Genomic DNA, 18,457 nt, shown 5'->3' on the forward strand with positions numbered 1-18,457 from the left:
AAATGAAGCCCGGGATTTGAATTTCCCGGGCTTCATTTGCATAAGCGGGGAGCCGCCATTTTTAAAACCCTGCTGGTTCGAACCCCGTGCAGCGCGGCTACACGGGGCTCGAACTAGGTAGTTCGGACTAGGATTCCTATTCCGAACTAGCGGTACACCTCGTTCAAGTAGGAATAAGAGATCCTCTGGAAAAGGGCTTATTTTCCGGAGAATCACATCTAGACTGGCGCTTTTCTCTGGCTTATCCCCAAGCCGGAAAAAAGCGGCAGCCATGTAAATGCAAATGCCGCGGGGGATATTTAAATCCCCCGCGGATTTTGCTATTCCGATGTGTCTAATCTGCATCCCTTTTCCGGAAAAGGGGTGCAGTGTAGATACAGCCGAGGAGTTTGTAGTTCTGAGAGTCTATTGTATTTACATTGCACAAAACGTGTTTACAGAAATAAAATTATATCCATGTTTTTTTCATATAAAAATAAAAGGATTTTAATAATCCTGAAAGGAAGTAAAAGGAATAAGAATTGTCAGCCAGCTTCTGAAAATCAGGTCCTTTTAATTGTCTCAGGTTGGGCCATCCAAAATAACTAGGTTGGAGGCCAAAAAGCCTTCTTCAATGACATCTTTATACACCAGTCCAGGGGCTAGCCACAATTAAGTATAAAAGGTTTCTTTATAGAATCTTAAAAATGTAGCACTGGAAGGGACTTTGAAAAGTAAAGTCCATTTCCCTGCACTGAGCCATGAACAAATACATCTCTAGACCACTCACGACAGGTATTTATTTATCCAACCAGTTCTTAAAAACCTGATTTCCAAAGGCAAAACTAAGGTGAAAACCTATGAAAAGAACAGGGTGGTTCAAAATTCATCACACTCAAAGGGTAGGTCACTGCACAATAGGACACTTGAAAAAGTTTCACTCCTCCCATCCCCCAGAATCTCTCTCAAGAGAAGTGTATGTGTGAATTGGCTGGGTTCCCTTCTATAGTTCCCACCTGCTGCACTGACATCAGTGCTGGAAGAAGCTGCTTTTTCTGTTCCAGCTGAAGGCAAAACATGCCAATACCACCTGCCAACAAGCAAAGGTAAGGCAGGAATAAGGGGTACATTGAGGGAAAGAGAGAGGGAGAAGCAAAAAACAGATTTACTTAGATAATTATTTATATGGCTCTGGAAAGCACAGTAAACCTCAATGTATTTTGGCTGCTAGTATGTGAGCCTGCTGCACTCAGTGACTGCAGCTCAGATGAGGAATGTGGGTCCTTATTCAAACTCCTATTTTGAGGAGTGTTGTCGCAAGAGGCCCCCCCCTTTATCCAGTTTTCACTTAATCAAGGAAAGGATGGAACCTTGTCAGCAAAGGTTGCAGCTGCAGCAAAAACAGTGGGGAGCCATCTGATATAGAAAGGTTCCCTGGCACCCATTTGACTACGTCAACCATTCCTGATTAGGATCAAATCTTTGCTTACGGTTCTCTCAACTTGGAAATTGGGCCGAGTGTACCATCAATTGAGACATTCTGTAGACTAGATTTCAATGTTCTGTCTAATGAATTTATCAGAATTTTGAATATTAATGAATTGTGTAAAGAAAACTTTTAAAAATGGGTTCTCTTATCCTTCTATAGACAATGTCTAAGTATTGTGATATTAGTAATGAAATAGTTGTCAACAGGTGATGGAGAATAAACACAACACTTAGAATTAGATATCGATACAGATATGTGCTGCAGCAATTTTTTGGGGTGGAGGTTGAATCTGGCGCTTGGTTTAAGTTTATTACAGAGCTTAGGTAACAGGAACCAAACTTGTTCCAAATTATTGGGGGAAAGACTGAGTTAAGTTTTTGGCTCAGGGCTTTGCCTAAAGTTTAATACCTGATATATTGTTCCTAGTAGTAGTATTTACCATAGACTTATTAGCGATATATTTTAGTTAGGGCTCTCAGTTAATCATGGTTATCTCATGCAATTCACTCAAAACATTAATTACATTAATTACATTAATTATCAAAGTTTTAATCGTACTGTTAAATAATAGAATATCAGTTGAAATGTATTAAATTATTTTTGGATGTTTTTCTACATGGATTGAATAGAAATATATTGATTTCAGTTACAACACAGAATACAAAGTACACAGTGCTTATTTTATAGTGATAGAAATGTAGCCGTGTTAGTCTGGTGTAGCTGAAGCAAAATACAGGACTATGTAGCACTTTAAAGACTAACAAGATGGTTTATTAGATGATGAGCTTTCGTGGGCCAGACCCACTTCCTCAGATCAAATAGTGGAAGAAAATAGTCACAACCATATATACCAAAGGATAAAATTTTAAAAAAATGAACACATGAAAAGGACAAATCTGATTTCAGAACCGAAGAGGATGCGGTGGGGGGGGGGGGGGAAGGTAAATGTCTGTGAGCTAATGATATTAGAGGTGATAATTGGGGAAGCTGTCTTTGTAATTGGTAACTAGACAATGTCCTTTCTGGTTGAAATGGCAACAACCACAGGACATGCCACACTAATATCAACCCTGGTTCCTTCCCTTGCAACAAACCCCGTTGCCAGCTTTGTCCACATATTCATTCTGCTGATACCATTATTGGACCTAACCAAGTGAGTTATAAGATCACGAACACATATTCCTGCGCATCCAGAAATATAATTTATGCTATCATGTGCCGAAAGTGTCCGTCTGCTATGTACATTGGACAAATGTCTCAGACACTTCGCCAAAGGATCAATGCCCACAAAACAGATATTAGACAGGATCACAAAGAAAAAACAGTATCTTGCCATTTCAACCAGAAAGGATATTGTCTCAATGACTTAATCACCTGCCTCCTGCTTCAAAGACCTTTTAAATCTGCACTTGAAAGGGAATCCTCTGAACTGGCATTCATGGTAAAATTCGACACTCTACGCGTGGGTCTCAACAAACACTCTAGTTATCTTACCCATTACAAAGATAGCTTCCCCAATTATCACCTCTAATATCATTAGCTCACAGACATTTACCTCTCTGCCCCCCGCATCCCCTTTCGGTTCTGAAATTTGATTTGTCCTTTTCATATGTGTTCATTTTTTTAAAAATTGTATCCTTTGGTATATATGGTTGTGACTATTTTCTTCCACTATTTGATCTGAGGAAGTGGGTCTGGCCCACGAAAGCTCATCATCTAATAAACCATCTTGTTAGTCTTTAAAGTGCTACATAGTCCTGTATTTTATTTTATTAATAATATTTTCATTGTAAATGTGAGAAAGAAATAGTCATTTTAATTCACCTCATACAAGAACTATAGTGCAATCTCTTTATTATGAAAGTGCAGCTTACAAATGTAGGTGTTGGGTTTTTTTACATAAATGCATTCCAAAACAAAACAATGTTAAATTTTAGTGCATACAAGTCCACTCAGTCCTGCTTCCTGGTCAGTCCATCACTAAGGCTTCATCTTCACTGCCAGTTCTTCTGGCAGAAAATATGCTAATGAGGAACTCATTAGGATAAGTCACAATCTCATTAACATATTTTCTGCCATTTCTTTTTGCACAAGGGGTTTTTGCACAAAAAGAAGCAGCGTGGACCTTTTTTTGCACAAAAAACCATTTTGCGCAAGATCCTTATGCCTGTCCCAGAGAGTTCCTCATTAGCATATTTTTCTGCCAGGTGAACTGGCAGTGAAGACATACCATAAGAGAAATAAGTTTTTTTACTTTTATGGGAGATAATGCTGCCTGCTCCTTATTTACAATGTCACCTGAAAATGAGAACAGACACTTTTGTAGCTGGCATTGCAAGGTATTTACATGTCAGGTATCCTAAAGATTCATAAGTCTTTTCGTGCTTCCACCACCATACTCCAGGGCAAGCTTCCATACTGCTGACATTCATTAAAAATACATTAATTACATTCGTGGCTGAATTCCTTGGAGGAGAATTGAATGTTTCTTGATATTTTACCCACATGCTGCCACATATTTGATGTTATAGCAGCCTTAGATGATGACCCAGTTTATTTTCATTTTCAGAACACTTTCACAGCAGATTTGACAAAATGCTAAGAAGATACCAATGGGAAATTTCTCAAGATAGGTCCAGCACTCAACCCAACGCTGAAGAATCTGAAGCGCCTTCCAAAATCTGAGTTGTATGAAGTATGGAGCATGCTTCCAGAAGTCTTAAAAGCTCTACACTCTGATATGAAAATTACAGAACCCAAATTACCAGAAAGGGAAATCAATCTTCTACTGGTGGAACTTGACTCTGATGTTGAAAATTAACATGCATCGGTCCACAGTGTTCCAGCATTATCTAGCAGAACCCATCAGCAGCATGAACGCATGTCCTCTGCAACTAGGTATTTTTGCTCCCAGGACAAAATATTAATGATGTGCCTCCTCTCCATAGGTTAGCACGTGTCACGCTCTTTACTTTTGCAGCTTATTATTTTTACTTATTGCGCCTTTGTGCCCCTGATTATGATGTATCCGGGGTGAGCACCTCTCTTACCCCACGCTTGTTACGGTCCTGTCCTTTGGAATAGTGATTGAAGCATGAAGACTACGACTATCTAGCATATCTGGAACATAAATAGCTTGCAACGCCATCTATAACAGCACCATGTGAATGACGGTTCTCATTTTCAGATCACATTGTAAACAAAAGGCAGACAGCATTATCTCCCTTAAATGTAAACAAATGTGTTTGTCTGAGCGATTAGCTGTGCAAGAAGTAGGACTTGAGTATTCTGTAGATTGTAAAAGTTTTACATTTTTTGTAATACAATTATTTTTTGTATAAAATTCTACATTTGTAATTCAACTTTCACGATAAAGAAATTGCACTGCAGTACTTGTATTAAGTGAATTGAAAAATACTATGACTTTTTTTTAAAAAAAGTCATTTTACAATGAAATAGTTCTAATAAAAATATAAAGTGAGAACTGTACTTCTATTCTGTGTTGTAACCAAATAAAAATATTTGAAAATGCAGAAAACATCCAAAACATTTTTAATAAATGGTGTTATGATTGTGTAACAGAAATCACATGATTTCTAATCACAACATCCCTAATTTTTTATTATTATTTTCTTCCCACATTTCATTGTAAGTAATCCTCCTCCTGATGATCATATTCTATATGGGATCCGTGAAACAGCAAGCTTCCTTCTAGCTTTAGGCACAGAAGCAAAATTAGCAGGACCAAGTAAGTGCTGTTATGTCAATTTTGTGCCAGGGCAAGTGAGTCAATTTATAATTGACTCTAATTGGCACTACAATAATCTTTTACATTCTTTATTTATTGCCAACTCCAGTAAAAACAAACAAACAAACAAACAAACAAAACCAACTATGAAATTCCTTTCTGCCTTTGAAAATATTGGAGAAAACACTTCCAATCTTATTCTTTTAGCACAAAGCTCAAATATATGAAGCTATGTTGTATAACCCATTGTAAATAGCATACTGATAAATGCAATTCATCAACACAATGTGGCAGTGATCAGTACAAGTGATGGTAAACACATCGTCACAAATGGAAACTGGCTTTTGTGATGCAAGATTTTAATCATATGCGGAATTATATCTGCACATAGTATTAATTGAAACCAAATTCCTGCCTAATAAAGTTTTCCTTCGAAGTCAGATTTCATTTCCATCTTTCTTTTGAGACAGATCCAAATTTACACCCCATTTACACGTAATAGTCCCACAGGATGTAAGTCAAGGTACAGTCTTGCTCAAAATGGGTAAATTAAAGGAACAAAAAGGGTACATTTGGAGGCATAAATCTAGAGTTTTATCTTTTTCCTACTAAATGTTACCACCAAATTAGTACAGGGAATACCACAGTCATGGTGATCATTTGCTAATGTGAACCATAATGTTTTTAGTGGTGACCACAGTAAATTAATCCCTATTTTCCCTATAATTTTCTAACACAAATGGGCATCGCTCCCAGCATGAAGTAACTCAATTTAGATCCTCTCTAATGAGGTACAAAATGAATCAATCACTGGACTGGAAGTCAGTTATTGTGTAGGGACCAGAGACTATGACCAGATTACATTAAGCATGTGCAAACCGAGGACAGACCCAACTAGTAATATTTATACTTGGTACTTCAGAGTAGAGAATTTCCCAAAGTTGTGGAAAATCATGTGTGAAATTGATTTGGAGGTAAAACTACTACAGAAAACAGAATGACATTTGGGAGCTCTTTAAGAAGTGTTCATTAGATCGCCAAAAAGCCACAGTTCTACACTCAAGGAAATCAACAACTTTGGCTATATGACTAAATGGCTCAGTGGCAAAGGGAAGGCAGCAATTAGAAATCATATATATCAATACTAGGGAAAAATCCAAGTCAGACGGGGCTAAGCACAATAAAGAGATTAAGTGTATTAGGCACCAAAGAAATCCAAGCAATGGTATATATTCACTACTACATGGAGAGGATAAAGTTATTAACAACTACACAAAAAAGGCAGAAGTGTTCAAAAATTATTTCTGTTATATACTGGGAAAGAAGCAGGGTGATGTATACACACTGCATGAGGATAATGAGGTACTTTCCAGACCATTAATAACTAAGGGTACGGCTACACTACAGCGTTATTTCAAAATAGCTTATTTCAAAATAGTTATTTTGAAATAGCAAAATGCTATTTCAAAATGCATTTTGTGTGTAGATGCATTATTTCAAAATAAGCTATTTCAAAATAGTGCGTCCACACTGAGTGGACTCTGAATTGCATTTAAGGCTGGCCGGAACCAGTTCCGGCAGGGCACCTGGTCAGGACTTACTGTGTAGTGCTACTGCCTGAGGCTATCTGAGGTCCGTGCTTAAAGGGACCCTGCCAGACAGCCGGTTCTCAGGTTTCCCTGCTTGCTTGTCTACCTCGATGAGGGACAGCAAAGCATTTTGTCTCTGCATGTTCTGGTTCTCCTCACTCGGGACACCACAGCACTCTGCAACATGGAGACAGAGCTGCCCCTGGGCACTCTGGTGCTTCTCTTGGACGTGTTGCTGCGAGCCTGGATGCACTTTCTGCAGGCTGCCATCCGGGAGGTCCATCGGGGGGCTGTCAGTATCCAGGAGGCCCTGCGGGAGAATTTACATCCAGAGGAGCACTAACAGTCTCCCTGGTCTGCCCCACTGGGGACTTGTGCCTCATTCCTCCCTCACGTCCTTCCACTTACCCCTCCTACCCCCCCCCTTCCTGATGTCAAATAAAATACATGTATTTTCATTAACACAAACTCTCTTTATTTAACAAAACTAGGGGGAAGGGAATGAAACTCTGGTGAGACTGGGGAAAGGAGGTGGGAGAGGGGAGGGAGAAACCTGGGAGGAGGGACCTGGAAGGGGGAAGCAAGGGGAAGAAGGGGGAGGGGAAGCTCAGGGTTGTGGGTCTTGCTGGACCAATTTGATTTTCATGCAAACCTTCTCCTGGGTTCACATGTGGCCTTTGGTGGCCAGGCTAGCAGCTACCCTGCCATAGACGGCTGCGTTCCTCCATCTAATGCAGAGATCATGGACGTTGGGGGCATCCTCCCTAAACCTGAATAAGGTCCATGATCTCCACTCTGGACCAGGAAGGTGCCCTCCTTCTCCGGGCCCTGGCAGGCTCCTGGGATCAGGCAGACTGCTCCTGGGGAGTGGTGGAGGCTGGCAGCCAGTAGCTTGCTGGCTGATGTTTTGGGGCCACTGGGTCGAGGCAGTGACTGTTGGCTCTGGGCTGGCAGACAGGCTTGGAGCTGGCACAGGCACTGTGGCCAGAGTCAACCACTTTAAGGGCTCCGGGGAGGGGGAAGAGGGAGAGGAGTGTTCTTGGTTGAAGCTGGAGTAGCCACCAGGGCACCCTGGGAAGGCTGGAGGTCTCCTATTTCGAAGTAAGTGTCTAAACAGCACTTATTTCAAAATAGCTATTTCGAATTTGGCGTTATTCCTTGTAGAATGAGGTTTACCAAATTCGAAATAAGCGCTCCGCTATTTCGAATTTATTTCAAAATAGAGGTTTGGCTGTGTAAATGCTAGGAAAGTTATTTCAAAATAAGGGCTGTTATTTCGAAATAACTTTGCTGTGTAGACATACCCTAAGAGAATATTTAACATCTATTTGGATGAATATTTTTAAATCAACATACCCAGGTAACCAAGGGTCCTAAAAGAATTAGTTGAGGAGATCTCTGGCTTGTTGATATTTAATTTTAGTAAATCTTTGAATATTTTAGAAGACTGGAAGAGTACTAATGTTGTTCCAGTGTTAAAAAAAAAGGCAAGAAAGATGACCCTGGTAACTATTGGCTGACATCCTCCCAGCCAAAATAATGGAAAAGCTGATATGGTATTCAACTGAGAACGAACTAAAGGTAGGAAGATAATTAATGCCAGTCAAAACGGTTTTCTGAAAAATTAAATGTGGTCAAACATATCTGATTCATTGTTTTGAGACTGCTAGCTTCATTAAGAAAGCTAACTGAGGTTTGGTAAGGGATTTGACTTAGTTCTGCACATTTGTACTACCCAATATCAATATAGCACAAAGTTAATTATTTAAGAAATGGTTAATTGAGAGGCCTATAAAAGTAATTGTTAATAGTGGTGTTTCTAGTGGGGGGTCCAGAGGGATAAGAGTAGGCCTAATGTTATTCAGTATTTTCACCAATGAACTGGAAATACATATGAAAGTATTGCAGATAAAACTCTCATATGGCACGAAGTGGTGGAGTGGTGAGGGCTTTCACACAGTCATCTGCATTGCTGGGTTACATTGGCCTATTCAAACAAAACTTGTTCTAAAATAGCCAAATACTAAGTTTTTCTGTTCTGGGAGAACTTTCAAGATTTAAAAAAATTAATTTCTCTCTCCCCACTCCCACAACAGGGCAAAAAGTCAAAGTTTTGAAAGTGTTCATGCACGGATAAGGCAATTTTCTTAGGTCAATCAAAATGTTTTGTTTGAACTTTGACAGTTAAATCTTTTTTGTATCAATGAACTAAAATTTTAAAATGAAAAGTCATTGTGGATCAAAAAGTGGAACTTTTCATTTAGAAAATATCAAATGGCATGTTTTTGACAATTTCACATCTTTTTCCCCCCAAATTCATAATTTTGTCAGAACTGATCCTTGCAGTTTTAGTTTCAACAAATTGGCATTTTTCTGACTAAAATAGATTCCAGGATCACTTTTCTACTACTATCTCTGTAAATTGAGATGCTGTGCCCACGAAAGCTCATGATACCATCTACATGTTTTGCTAATCTATAAAGTGCTACCAGAACATTTTTTTTTTCTGTAACACACTAACTCGGCTACCCCCTGAAGCTCTGTAAATTGAATTAGTATGCCTTGTCTCACATTTTTAAAAGGGTGTTGAAAAACTGGAGATAGTGTAGAGAAGAGCATAAAAATGATCTGAGAGCTGAAGTCAATGCTTACAAAATCAAGACTGGATGCCTTTCTGCAAAATATGCATTAGCCAAACCACAAATTATGCTTTAGTCACAGTTACTGGGGTCAATACATTTCATAGACTACTAGAACTGTAAGGGACCTTGAGAGGTCATCAAATCTAGTCCCCTGTGCTCATGGCCAGACCAAACACCATCTAGATCATCCCTGATAGATGTCTATCCAACCTTCTCTTAAATATCTCCAACGATAGAGAGTCCACAACCTCCTTAGGCAATTTATTCCAATGTTTAACCACCCTGACAGGAAGTTTTTCCTAATGTTGAACCTAAACCTCCCTTGCTGCAATTTAAGCCCATTGCTTCTTGTCCTATCTTCAAAGGCCAAGGAAAACAATTTTTCTCCCTCCCTTTTTTAGATGCTTGAAAACTGCTATCATGTCCCCTCTCAGTCTTCTCTTTTCTAAACTAAATGAGCCCAGTTCCTTCAGCCTTCCGTCATAGGCCATGTTTTCTAGACCTTTAACCATTCTTGTTGCTCTTCTCTGGACTTTCTCCAGTTTCTCCCCATCTTTCTTGAAATGTTGTGCCCAGAACTGGATACAATACTCCAACTGAGTCCTAATGAGTGCAGAATAGAGAAGAAGAATTACTTCTCTTTTTGTGTCTTGCCTACAACACTCCTGTTAATGCATCCCAGAATCATGTTTGCTCTTTTTGCAACAGTGTCACACTGTTGACTCATATTTAGCTTGTGGTCCCTTTCTGCAGTACTCCTTCCTAGACAGTCACTTCCCAGTCTGTATGTGTGAGACTGATTCTTCCTTCCTAAGTGGAGTTCTTTGCATTTGTCCCTATTAAACTGCATCCTATTTACCTCAGACAATTTCTCTAGTTTGTCCAGATCATTTTGAATTATGACGCTATCCTCCAAAGCACTTGCAACCCCTTCCAGCTTGGTATCATCTGCAAACTTAATAAGCGTACTTTCTATGCCAATATCTAAATTGTTGATGAAGATATTGAACAGAACCAGTCCCAAAACTGACCCATCAGAATCCTACCTGTTATGTCCTTCCAGCAGGACTGTAAACCATTAATAACTACTCTCTGAGAAGATAGTGGCCCCATCTAGGTTGTATTTCCCTAGTTGATCAATGAGAAGGTCATGTAAGACCGTATCAAATGCTTTACTAAAATCTAGGAATACCATGGCTATTTCCCCCTTATCCACAAGACTGGTTATCCTACCAAAGAAAGCTATCAGATTGGTATGACATGATTTGTTCTTTACAAATCCATGCTGGCTGTTACCTGTCACCTTAACTTCTGTGCCAGGAAAGATAATGGAGCAAGTAATTGAGGAATTCATATGCAAACATCTGGAAGTTAAGCTGACTGATCTGTAGTTTCCTGGGTTGTTCTTATTTCCCTTTTTATACATGGGCACTATATTTGCCCTTTTCCAGTCGTTTGGAATCTTTCCCAACTTCCATGATTTTTGAAAGATGACAGCTAAAGGCTCAAATACCTCCTCTATCAGCTCCTTGAATATTTTTGGACAGTGGTTCCCTACCTTTTTTATACTACAGACCAGTAAACCCATTCGCAAACTTTTGGTGGGCTGCTAATATTCTATTCACATATTTGCATGTTCATTATGCAAATAATGAATATACTAATATGCAAATACAATGTTACCAGTCTGCCAAAAGCCCTGGGCCCCAGAGGCATGGCAAACATCTGGCTTCAGCTCTGGCAGTTACCACAGGGCAGACTAGCTGCTGCAGCTGAAGCTGGCTGTTCTCAGTGGCTCTGGGTACCGGGGCTGGTACACCCTGGCCTCCTGAGCCCTTCAGTGCCAGTATTAACCCTTAGAGCCTCCCCATCCCTCCACTACTCCCCAGTGCAGGCCACTGACCCTAGTCGCCTGCACCCAACACCCCCAGTGCCACTTTCCTACCCTCAGAGCCCCCCAGTACCATACCCCTATCCTAAATGCCTCAGTGCCAGCCCCTGCCCCTTGGAGCCCCCCATGCCCACACTCCCCAATTCCAGCCTCCTGTTTCCAGAGCCCCACTGCACCCAACCCCCCTAAGTCCCTCCAGGGCCAGCCCCCAGTCCCCAATATTATCCCTGCCCCAGAGCCCCCCACTACTAAACCCACCCCCAGAGCTCCCCAGTGCCAGATCCCCATCCAAGATGTTGCAGTGTCATTTCCCCTCCTCTTAGAGCCCCCTATCTCTTAGAGAGCGCCCCAATACTAGCCCCACCCCCACAGCCTCCCAGTATTAGCTTCACTCCAGAGCCCCCCCCCCCAGTGCCAGTCCCTGCCTCTTAGAGCCCCTCAGCCCCAGAGCCTCCCAGCACTAGCCCCATTTCTGGAGCCCCCAGTGCCTGCCCCACTCCCCTCACATAGCCCTGCAATGTCTCCCAGCCACCAGCTGAGTGCTGCTGCCCAGGCTGTGGTTGCTCTAAGGCTGCCATGCCAGGCTCCCCATGGCCCTCCTGCTCTGCAGCAAACTGCTCTTCCACATCCGGGAGAAGACCCCGCCCCTCCCTGATGCTGGTTGGCTGAGAGGCGGGGCAAGACAAGGTGGTTGGGAACTGCTGTTCCAGGATGCCCTGGTGACTTGAAGACAACTAACTTTTCTAAGTAATTTATAACTTGTTCTTTTTTATATTTTTAACTTCTAACCCTACCCCATTTCCACTGGCATTCACTATTGTAGACATCCCATTGCCATCAATCTTCTTGGTGAAAACTGAAACAAAGAAGTCGATAAGCACCTGTTATTCCTAAGTTTCCTGTTATTGTTTTTTCCTCTTCACTGGTCAGTGAGCCTATCTTGTCCTTGGTTTTCCTTTTGCTTCTAATATGTTTATAGAATGTATGGGTACGTCTAGACTACCGCGTTTTGTCGACGGAAGTTTTGTCGACAGATACTGTCGATAAAACTTCCGTCGACAAAGAGCGTCCAGACACATTGAGTTCTGTCGACAAAGCAAGCTGCTTTGTCGACAGAACTCCGTAGTCTGGACGCAATGTTACAGGCAATAACGCCTTCTGTCGACAGAACTCTGTCGACAGAAGGTGTTATGCCTCGTAAAATGAGGTATACCAGCGTCGACAAAACTGCTGAGTTCTGTCGACATTATGTCGACAGAACTCAGCGGTAGTGTAGACGCTGGTATAGTTTTGTCAACAAAAGTCCACTTTTGTCGACAAAACTAGGTAGTCTAGACACACCCTATGTGTTACCCTTTTCTGTCTCTGGCCAGATTGAGCCCATTTTGTGCCTTCACCTTTCTAATCTTGTCCCTACAATACAGGAGCAATTGGGTGAAATGTAATGGCCTATGATATACAAGAGGTCAGACTAGAGTGAATGAATTCTTCTGGCCTTAATCTCTATCAATTCATGTACCATTTGTGACAATATGATATAAAGGAGAAACAGAATTTTCTGATGCACCAAAGTTCCATAGCCTAGCCTACATATAATGCAGCAGATCTAGCATTGCTTTCTGGAGATGAGAAGTCTCAGTGGTAGTGGAGATGAGAAGCCCAGGTGTGCTATTGGAGCTGCCATCTGTGATCATTGATATACACAGAAATAATTTTCTAGACACTTTGCTTGTTGCTTTTTTCATATCCACTGCCATGGTGAATGAAGATACTACCAGGGCCTGAAGATGGACTGAAACATCCAATCATTGTCCCCCATTTCTTAGTAATTTTTCTTGCACATGTTGTAATACCCAAGTACTCTCTCTAACAAAAAGATACTCCCCGCTATTCAAGTGATAGGAGATGATAGACCATATTGGGTGGTTAAAGCTACCTGGGCTTTGATTTGTGTCTGATGACACAATCCAGATGTTCTGTTAGATTAGTGAGCTCCCTGGGGCAGAAATTGTTTTTGCTTTACTTACCCAAGAAGCCCTTGATCCATGTTTACAATTCCTAGGTGGTACTCCTCTAAATAAGCCATCATCCATCAGATTGTAATATGAAAGCAGTTATAAAGAAGAATTTTAATTCATGCCAGGTGATGGTCACTGATTGTTTTCCAACATGTACATATTAATTAAAAAATACTATAGACAGCAGTAAAGTGAAACTCAGTAATCACTGTTTTGTAGTGCAACCTATCAGCTCTTACTGTCACTGAACCAGGTCTGTTTCAGGTCTGCAGACACAAGGGACTCTTCTATACAATTTGGTTTGTGTTGGTTATATCCAATTCAAGGCCCCAAAACCAAAGTCACATACACACACAGTTTCCCCTGAAGTAAATGGACTTTCCCATCTGTATCTGAAAAGAGAATTTAGACACTTGTCAACATCTGGCTGGAAGATAATGGGGTTAGATCCTTGGCTGATATAGCTCCATTGTCTTCAGTGGAGTTATGCTGGTTTACATCATCATCTTAGAAACTGGCCCAATATCTCTAGTTCATTTCTACTAGCTGCTTTATCTGAGTGATCTTTTATAAACCATTTGAGACCTTTCATCCATCACAGAGGATAATAATATCTCTGTTCTTTTCCAACAAGTTACAGGTTAGTGCCTATGTGATATCATCTGTAATCGCTTTCTCCCATTCAGGTCACTTACATAGCAATTCTTTTTGTGCTTGTGAGAATGTATGTGCCTGAAATGCTTGCTTCAGTTCATCTTAGTCACTGGTAAATAGAAACACAACTGGCATAAAATTAAACATGAAATCTTTGAGCACATGTGTGATGGATAGGAGGAGTGCTGGCCAACATTCAGTGACTTAAGGGTTAAACTCAGGTAGCTGGGGGAGGCAGGGGGAAAGAGGTTGGCAGGGAGCCAGGAGAGCCAGTGTGGAAAGGCGTTGAAATTTAAATGGAAAGATATACCTGCTTGCTGTTTTTCTTTGTGGGAGTTTTAAGCTAGGAGTTGAGGAAACAAGATGAATTGAACCAGGCAGAACTACCATGCCTACAAGGAATACTGGGAATGGAAATGGACTGGACCTTGAAGCACAGATTGTAAGTAGATAGGAAAAATGTCTATTTAGTCAGAATCTGCTTATTTTCTTTGTTTTGTTGTTTGGTTAAACTTCGCTGTGCTAAGTTCATGTACCCCTCATGTATGGTTCATGTAAGTTCATGTATGGTTTGTGTTGTGCAAATCGTATATCTTATTTCGAATTTAGGGTGCTCTGTAGATGCACCCCTCCACAAGCTGCCTGTTATTTCAAAATATTTTTCAAAATAATGGGTGCGCTATTTCGCCATCCCAATAAACCTCATTGCATGAGGGATAAAGGATGGCTCGAAATAGCACGTTATTTTGAAATTTGGCACTGTGTAGATGCACCAAATTTCAAAATAGTTTTGAAATAAGATACACAATTTGCATAGTGCAAATTGCATATCTTATTTCGAGTTTAGGGTGCTGTGTAGACGCATCCTAAATGAATCTTGGAGTTTAAATAGTTTATTTCTCCCTAGGCTGTTTTAAGAGCATTTTCTTATCCTTTTTATAAATTGTGATGGCTGTACATGCAGCAGACAATTGAAGAAGGCAGTCACCTGATGTTCTGAAATGAAAGAAGCCTGCTTCTCCTCCCTGCCGCACCCCCCAAAAAACTATTCCTTTTAGCATTTCCAGAGATAAAAATCACACTGCTAAACAGTCTGGTAGTGTAGACTATCTAATCAATTCTCATCTTTTCTGTTCTCCTAATCAGCTGAGTAGTTTAGACTTACTCATTGGCTTCAACAGTGTATTAAAGCAAGTAGAGACAGGGAGTGATTTACAAGTGAGAAAATAATCCCAAATCTAAACCAAGTTTTTTGTCCATGACATTGCAGAAAGCTACTCCAGAGGGAACAATTAACTCTCAGACATTAAGTTACAGGTTCAGTAGCCAAATGTGGTAGGTATTCTTTTGTATTTTCAAGTTCAATCGCTGCAGATTTACTGAATCTATATGGTAAAGATGTGCAAAACTGGCCCAACTGAGGCCTGCAATGGATACAGGTAAAGAAAAGTGTGAAGAAAATGGAGTGTAGCGACCCTCCTCTATAATATGGCTATCTGTGTGGCCTCTTGAGACCACAGCCTCTGTATGCAATACTCAGATGGCAGTGATTTCAGGCTATTTACCATAGTCATCATTTCCAATTTGTTTTGGCCCCTCATGGCTGCAACAGCATGTCAAAGGCATTAAACTCAGAGACCATAGGCAGGGTACATTAAGGCTGCAGTTTGAGGCACCCCAAACAGGGGCAACATCTACTACAATAGGGATGGGAGGGTGTCAAGGCTGTTCCCCACTCTGGCACTCCAAGTGCAGAAGGTGGGAACCTGCTAGAGACCTTAAAAACATTGCCTCTATAGGCTTCTTCTTAAAAGCTTTCCAAGATCACACATTCCCCAGCCTTGGGAGGTAGCTGCCACCACCCAAGTGAGAAAAACCTCTTTCCTCTTGAACCCAGAGGAAAAAAAAGCATTTGGCAACTTCTTCTAGCAGGGTACCCCCATGCTCTTTTACCATAAGAGAGCTTGAAAAAAAATGATGAGAAAACAAACTGCAGTCTCTGATAGCTGACTTCTCAGTCTTAGGCATACATACAGAGACCTCATATTGCCTTCCAGGGCACAAGATTCAAATCACTGCTCTAAAAAAGGTGATTTTATTAAACAAAACAAAAAGATATACTTGATAAAGCATACTTAGTTGCTAGATGTTTTAAAGCAACTGAGAAAAGAACAATTTACAAACACAAAGAAATTTCATCTGTGGGTACAGCTTAAGGAACAGAGTATGGGATGGGGGAGGAGAACACATGGACTTAGTGATAGAAATGTAGCCATGTTAGTCTGGTGTAGCTGAAACAAAATACAGGACTATGTAGCACTTTAAAGACTAACAAGATGGTTTATTAGATGATGAGCTTTCGTGGGCCAGACCCACTTCCTCAGATCAAATAGTGGAAGAAAATAGTCACAACCATATATACCAAAGGATACAATTAAAAAAAATGAACACATATGAAAAGGACAAATCACATTTCAGAACAGAAGGGAGATGCGGGAGGGAAGGGGAAAGGTAAATGTCTGTGAGCTAATGGTATTAGAGGTGATAATTGGGGAGGCTATCTTTGTAATGGGTAAGATAGCCAGAGTCTTTGTTGAGCCCCCCGCGTAGAGTGTCTTAGCACATGGACTTAGCACAGAGAAGTTTAGCCAAACAACAAAACAAAGAAAATAACCAGATCACGTCTAAATGGACATTCTCTGTCTACTCACAGACCTGTGGTTCAAGGTCTAGTCCATTTTCATGACCACCATTCCTTGTAGGCAGGGAAGTCTGGCCTAGTTCAATTTATCTTGTTCCCTCAGCTTCTAGCTTAAAACTCATATGTTCAGAAAAGGCCAGCACTCCTCCTATCCATCTCATAGGGCAGGGATGAACAAGCCATAGAGCGTTCCTTATCTAGTAATCATGCAGCAATCATTGCTTCATATGCTGTTGCTGAAATAAAGCAGCACGATGAACAGAAGTCAGGCAAATTCTATTTAGACCAAGTGGACAAACAACCCCAGCTGTTGCCTTCATTCATCCACCCATCGCTGTCTAAAAGTCAACTCTTCCCTTTAACACCAAAATGACTTCTCCCAGGCTGCATGGGAAAAACGTTGGCCAAATCTGAACAGCATCTTGCTTATATTCTCTTTCTACTCCCTTCATAAGACACAACTCTACCAACATACTCACGAACCCTCGCATGCTGAGCCTGGCTAGTCACATGGTCAGCTGCGACTATCCATCTTCTCCTTCCATCCTTTTACCTCCCCATTTCTGGTCTTTCTCCTCAACCTACTCCGAGCCCCAACTTCAAAAAAAGTGAAAACAAACCAAACAAGAAAACAATACTTGTAACTGGGGGAAAAGGCAGCACTTTGCGCCCCCTGCAATCACTGCCCAAGAGCGTGATGTACTCAAGGAGCATGCAGCCACAGGGACTGCATTTGAGAAATGATGGTTCACAGCGTTATCCCTTTAGGGCAGGGAACAGTTGATTAATTGCTCTACTTTCTGGTGGCCATATAATTCTTCACTCACCACTTCACCTGATTTATAGCATCCACATAACTCAATTGCCCTTTCAATTTTCAAAATTATACCGATAGATCAAAATAACAAATTACTAAGAGATAAAATCCATTTACCTGTTGAAGGGCTCTATGTCACATGAGTCTCATTACAAATAAATTACATTGATAGCTATGCAGTATAATTAAAAATAACAAATTCTAGCATCTACATGCACTTATATAAACCTATACCAGGTAATCAAACATTCCATTACACCAAAACCAACGAGCCATTCCAATTCCATTTCTAAAAATATTCTCTTTGAGTACATTACACCATGTGAATTTATAGCACAAAACTTCTGTGGAATTTCTTTGGAAATATTTGTTTGTTAAATAATAAAGGTGATATAAATTAATTGTATATAATCAATAGCATATTTCCATCACAGGACAAAGCGAGAGGACAAACACCACACTAAAGTTGTTTGGTTTGGCTGGGACAGTATTAAATTAGGAAGATTATAAGGCAATGCCAATGCCTAAGGCAGTGGTCTCCAACCTTTTTAAGCACAGGCTTGCTTATTGAATATAAGGGCAACCCCAGGATCTACATAAAAGAAACTGCAGAAATGTAACATGAAGCTGAGCTCAAGAGTGTAGTATACATAATTTTACAGTTTCTCTATTTGCTGATGCTTGGGAGCAGGGAGTTGGGTTGTGAGAAGGAGCGTGGACTCTGGGAAGAGTTTGGAGTGCGGGGGAGGTATGGGGGATGTGGAGTGTGGGCTATGGGAGGAGGTTGAAGAACAGGAGAAGGTGCTGGAGGGGGTGTGGAGTTGAGGAGGAGGCCACAGGGCTGGGACAGAGATTGGGATATATGAAGGGATTCAGGGTGTGGGCTCCGGCTAGGCTTTGTTTACCTCAAGTGGTTCCTGGGACAGAAG

The sequence above is a fragment of the Pelodiscus sinensis genome, chromosome 2 (genome assembly GCF_049634645.1).
Source record: "Pelodiscus sinensis isolate JC-2024 chromosome 2, ASM4963464v1, whole genome shotgun sequence".
Classification (NCBI taxonomy): Eukaryota; Metazoa; Chordata; order Testudines; family Trionychidae; genus Pelodiscus; species Pelodiscus sinensis.